The sequence below is a fragment of the Moschus berezovskii genome, chromosome X (genome assembly GCF_049115385.1).
Source record: "Moschus berezovskii isolate FMDL1 chromosome X, NW_MosBer_1.0, whole genome shotgun sequence".
Taxonomy (NCBI): Eukaryota; Metazoa; Chordata; class Mammalia; order Artiodactyla; family Moschidae; genus Moschus; species Moschus berezovskii.
This window is the reverse complement of record NC_142488.1, coordinates 97,493,952-97,499,401: the sequence shown is the minus strand read 5'-3', so window position 1 is coordinate 97,499,401 and position 5,450 is coordinate 97,493,952. Positions and strand designations below refer to the sequence as shown.

The 5,450-nt window shown below is 42.1% G+C and overlaps 1 pseudogene; it reads right to left on the bottom strand.

Annotated features, from left to right (window-relative positions):
• Positions 1–1,632: 1,632 nt before the first annotated feature.
• Positions 1,633–2,769, bottom strand: LOC129564401 (splicing factor C9orf78 pseudogene; annotated as a pseudogene).
• Between the last annotated feature and the right edge of the window lie 2,681 nt (positions 2,770–5,450).

Genomic DNA, 5,450 nt, shown 5'->3' with positions numbered 1-5,450 from the left:
CTTCTGCAGGGACAGATTCTATTAATTCCTTTTTTTTTTCTTATATGAGATCTACTTTTATGTATGTATGCATCTATTTATTTTGCATGCCTTGTAATTTTTTGTTGAACACTAAACATTTTGACTATTATGGCAACTCTTGAAATTATGTTGCCCCTCTCCTGCCCCACATAGTTTTCTGTTGTTCCTTGTGTTTGCTCTTGTTTGCTTGTTTAGTGACTTTTCTGAACTAATTTTGTAAACTCTATATTCATTGTTCTGCATGGCTATTGAAGTTAAAAGTGAAAGTAAAAGTCGCTCAGTTGTCAGCTGTCTCAAAAGTTGCTCAGACTCTCTGAGACACTATGGACTATACAGTCCATGGAATTCTCCAGGCCACAATACTGCAGTGGGTAGCCTTTCCCTTCTCCAGAGGATCTTCCCAACCCAGGGATCGAACCCAGGTCTCCCACACTGCAGGCGGATTCTTTACCAGCTGAGCCACAAGGGAAGCCCAAGAATACTGGAGTGGGTAGCCTGTCCCTTCTCCAGGGGATCTTCCCAACCCAGGAATCGAACCAGGGTCTCCTGCATTGCAGGTGGATTCTTTGCCAACTGAGCTATGAGGGAAGCCCATGGCTATTGAAGTTTCTATTAATTTAGCTTAGTAGTTGGTTAGTAAGTAGAAAGTCACGAAGCTCTTCTACAAAGATTCATTCCCCGATTTTTCTTGATTAAGCACTTGCTTGGTTGCTCTTAACATTTGATTAGGTTCCAGAGCTCCAATAGAGTAGATTCTGACACTGTTTTGGTGGAAGGATGGGCCCTTGAAATTCCCTATTCTGACATTTTCACTGATAAATTTAACTTGTTCAGTTTACTTCACTTCTGTGGCCTCAGTTTACTCATCTGACAAATAGGAAGAATATAACATCTCACCAGGTTGTTGTAAAAATTAAACAGTGCAATTTAGCATGGTAAGCTTGCAATGTATGTTTTCCAAAATGCTATTTGGAAAGAGTATCACACTAAGCCACAGTTGGTAAAGAATCTGCCTGCAATGCAGGAGACCCGGGTTCAATCCCTGGGTCAGGAAGATACCCTGGAGAAGGAAATGGCAACCCACTCTAATACTCTTTCTTGCCTGGAAAATTCCATGGACAGAGGAGTCTGGCGGACTACAGTCCATGGGATCGCAAGAGTCAGACACAACTTAGCCAGTAAATCACCACCACCATCACACTAAGACTTAAAGATCATAACCACCTTAGCTTTAATTCGTTTCCAAGGAGAAGGTGGATTCTGAGAAAAATGTGAACATAGGACAGGTGAGTTGGGTTAAATAGAGGGCAACAACTTGGATACTATCCCTTATCTCCTAGCTAACTTAAGCAGTATTAGACACTGTCTAGGGAAAGGGATAGAATGAAAAGGCAAGGAAGACAAATTTTTACTTTATAATTTTGCACTAGATCAATTACCAATGGCCAGTGGTACTCGGCCTCATAGTAAACCTCTGAGACACACAAAAAGCATTCATTCTTTGCTTATTAACACCTCGTTTAATTTCTTCTCCCCAAAACTTTTCTGATTTGTCCCATCCACAGAGGTTTCTCTATTTTTTTTTTACAAACAAGATTTAATAATTCTCATAAGACTAGTTTGCCCGCAAATAAGAAAACTACACATTGTTTCAAAAAGTTACAAATTCAATGCCTGAAAATCCCACAGGTAAGCAGCGGGGCTGACAGTCTGTTCTGGGAGCCATCTGCGAGCCAACGAGCAGGCTTCTGTCTGGGAAATCTTTTATCATGGGGGTAAAGGGAGTGGGCAGCAGTATTTACATCCCACACTGCACATCTCCCCATTTCACCTCCCTAGTACCTCCTGTTCATCTTCTTGAACTTCTCGTAATGATAATCATCCGTGGCCTTCTCATTAGCAGCACGCTTGCGGTTGGGAGGGGACCGCTCAGGCTCCGGTTTCTCTGTGTCCCCAACTCGCAAGGGTCGGGCTTTGGGCTCCTCTTTGTTTCTCCGTATGGGAGCGTTGAGCTCCTCGTGGTAAAATCGGTTGTGCTGCACGTAGTTCACAGCCATGTTGGTGGGCACGAAGGAGGTCTCGCTGTCTTTCTTCTTGTTCTGCTGCTCAGCCAGCAGACGGGCCTTGGCGTCCTCCGTGGAGATGATGTTTTTTATTTTCGCATCGATGCCGAGGTCCACCTCGGGGATGCCGCTCAGCATCTGGTTGGACAGCATCTCCTCCGTCTTTGCCGAGGAAACCCGGATGTTTTCCGGCAGCTCATAAAGGCAATCCTCTACATTCTTTGGCTTGACTTTCTGTTCCTCGTGTTCCACGATCCCTTTCCGCTTCTTCAGCTCTGTCTCAATGTACTTCATCATGTCAGCGTCCTCGTCCCTTCGGTTGGTTTCTGCGGAAAATGACGTCCCCAGGTGGAGGTCTTCCTCTTCGCTGATCTTATCTTTGCCTCTTTCCTTTAGTTTCTTCATGTCCACCATCCCGCCTGTCTTCATCTGAAAGGGATCATCCACCAGAGTGGTCTCTTCGTGTACCTTTTCTCCCACCAGCAGGGCAACAGCACTCACCCCGTTGGGCCTCTTCCTCAAGTTCTGCACCTCTCGGGTCTCTTCCAGTTTTAATCGAACCTCCTCTGAGTCCTGCTCGTCTTCCTCCGACTCCGAGTCGGCGCGGCGCCGACGGAAACTCTTCCCGGTGACCGGCATAGTCTAACCGGCACCGAGGTCTAGAGCCGCCAAACCTCTGCGCCGAGATCAGGCGGTTTCTCTATTTTTATCCTGACGTTTTTGTATTATTTTTCTGTCACTAAATCATGAATTGCTTTTGTTAATCATGAATTGCATTGTAGTGTTAACTCATCATGTATGCGAACTCAGCTCATCCTCTACTGCCCCTCCTGAATTGTACTATAATTTCCTTGAGAGTATATTTTAACATCTATTTCTTTGTATTTGTTATAGAAATCAAGAAGTGCTATGCACATAGTGGGTCTCCACTAAACATTTAAAAATATTTCTAGCCTGATAAAAACTATCTATCTCAAAAAAAAGATGAAATTCAACATCTCCATGTTAAGGCAAATCGTTTGAGTGATAATTAGTTTTCTGAGCTCAGTTACCAGCTTTGACATGCTTTAGCGGAGAGCAAGCATCCTATATAATACTCAGATCAGAGCAAAATTCATGACTTGGATCAAAGAAATTTTCTTTCAAGGAGAACCCTTCAAGCTCTAAGTCCTTCTGCTCTCTGTTAATTGAGAGTTACCTCCTGCTAATAGCAAAAGCCCCAGAGGCTCTTTTAGTACAAACAACCCTGGTTCCAAAGTCAAAATTCCCAGTATGTTGTGTTGTTTCTCCATCTCAGGCCTTTTAGGAAGCAAGAGAAACTTTGCAATTGTCCTTTTCTCCACAGTCTATCAAGTCACTTAACTCTGGGATGCATCTGTCCATTTCTCTAATATTCAGGCAGTCAGAAAGTGATCATAATGATAGGGGCTCCTCCCCAGCCTGTTGGCTTCATTACCCTTCTTGATTGTATAGGGCAACCTGGCCCATTCTACAGAGCCTCTTCCTGCCATCATTTTATTGGCCCTTAGTTATGAAAGCCTTTGCCTGGAAAGCTGTGTTAGAGGTTAATGTGACTATTTTTTTCTCCTCAGATTCACTTTACTGGAAACAAACTCCCTAGAATGTGGCTTGGATAGTTATTTATCTTTATAACTTGAAAAGGCCATGTTCCTACTAGGGGCTCTGGGTGAATCTTACTATTGTTATTTTCCCTCTGTCACCTCCCACTAGTATCATCAGCTAAAAAAGAACCAGAACAGACTGTGAAAGAGAGTAGGTCAATGGGATGCAGGGCTTGGCCTTCTAAAGGGCGTGCTTTTTTCCCCAAAATGGTTTGTCACTGAACACTGGAATACAAGGACATGGATGGCTCTCTAAAGGCCTTTCCATTTGGAATTTGAATGAGCCTGGCCCAGGGTGAATCAATAATGATCTTTGCTTTATGTTTTTCATCCACCCTAATATGCTGCTCAGAGCATCATAGCTGTTAAAACGCAGGATGGAGGGCAGTTTCTTTCTATTGAAAGAATAGTCACATTTTCTTTCCAATTCAATCTTCACCTCAGGATTTTAGCTTAGTGCTTTCTCTAAGGCTTGAAGTTTGGGGGACTAATAGGTGTCCCACTCTACTATTTAAGAAATCACATTGTAGCTTCTCTGGAGATGCCTCTGTCATCTGAAAGGACAAGGATACAAAAAAATTGAGCTATGTTCTAGACATGGGAGAGCCACAGGGCTGGATGTAGAGCAAAGACTAGGAGAGCCCCAAAGCCTGGTTCAAAAGCTACCTCCTCTGGAAAGATTTAATGTTCTTTCCTTTGTATTTCCAGAGTACTTAAAAAATCTTAAAATAGCATTTCTTTCTTTTTAGTTGTTCAATTAATATATGAATATATTCTTAAAGGATTCAAATAATGCAGGGAAAGATAAAGGCTCAATTATCTACCTCCTTACCCTGCAAACTAATCCCTTATCCAGAAGTAACCCCTATTATCAGAGACATATTATATGTACCTACAAGTACATATATATGTATATTAAAATACATATTGAAAGCATTCAGTTAAGGTTAGGTCAATGGTTTTAAATGAAATTTGAAAGTGAAATTTAGTCACTCAGTCAAGTCTGACTCTTTGCAACCCTATGGACTGTAACCCGCCAGGCTCCTCTGTTCACAAAATTCACCAGGCAAGAATTATGGAGTGGGTTGCCATTTCCTTCTCCAGGGGATCTTCCAAACCCAGGGATCAAACCCAGATTTCCTGCATTGCATGCAGAATCTTTACTGTTTGAGCCACAGGGAAGCCCGTATATATATATACACATTCTATATATAAATTTCATTCCATAGCCTTGTTCTTTTTAAACTTGTGATTCTCAAATATGAGTATGCATAAGAAACACTTGGAGTGGTTTGTTAAAACACGAATTTCTGACTCTCACCTCCAGAATTTCTGATTCAGTAGGTCTGTGATGAGGCCCAAGAACTTGCATTTCTAAAAAATTCTCTGGTGAGCTGAAACTGATGGTTTAGGGACCACACTTTGAGAACCACTGCCTTAAACTTCACTTTATTCTAAAAACTGCTACACTACATTCTATAATAACATAAGGGACATAGCCCTTCTTTAGTGTTTATCATGCAGCATATAGTGAATAATCTCTGCCATCATTGCCACCCCTCAACACACAAACATACTCACAATATATTGAGCTCTGTGAGAAAAGAGATTGCATCTTTGATTTTTATAGCCTTCATAGTGGCTGGCATATAACATATACCAAATAAATGAGTGAATGAAAAGAATGAATGACCAACTGATCTGAAGGGTTATTTGAAGCTGGGTATTTGTGTTCGGGGGGAGG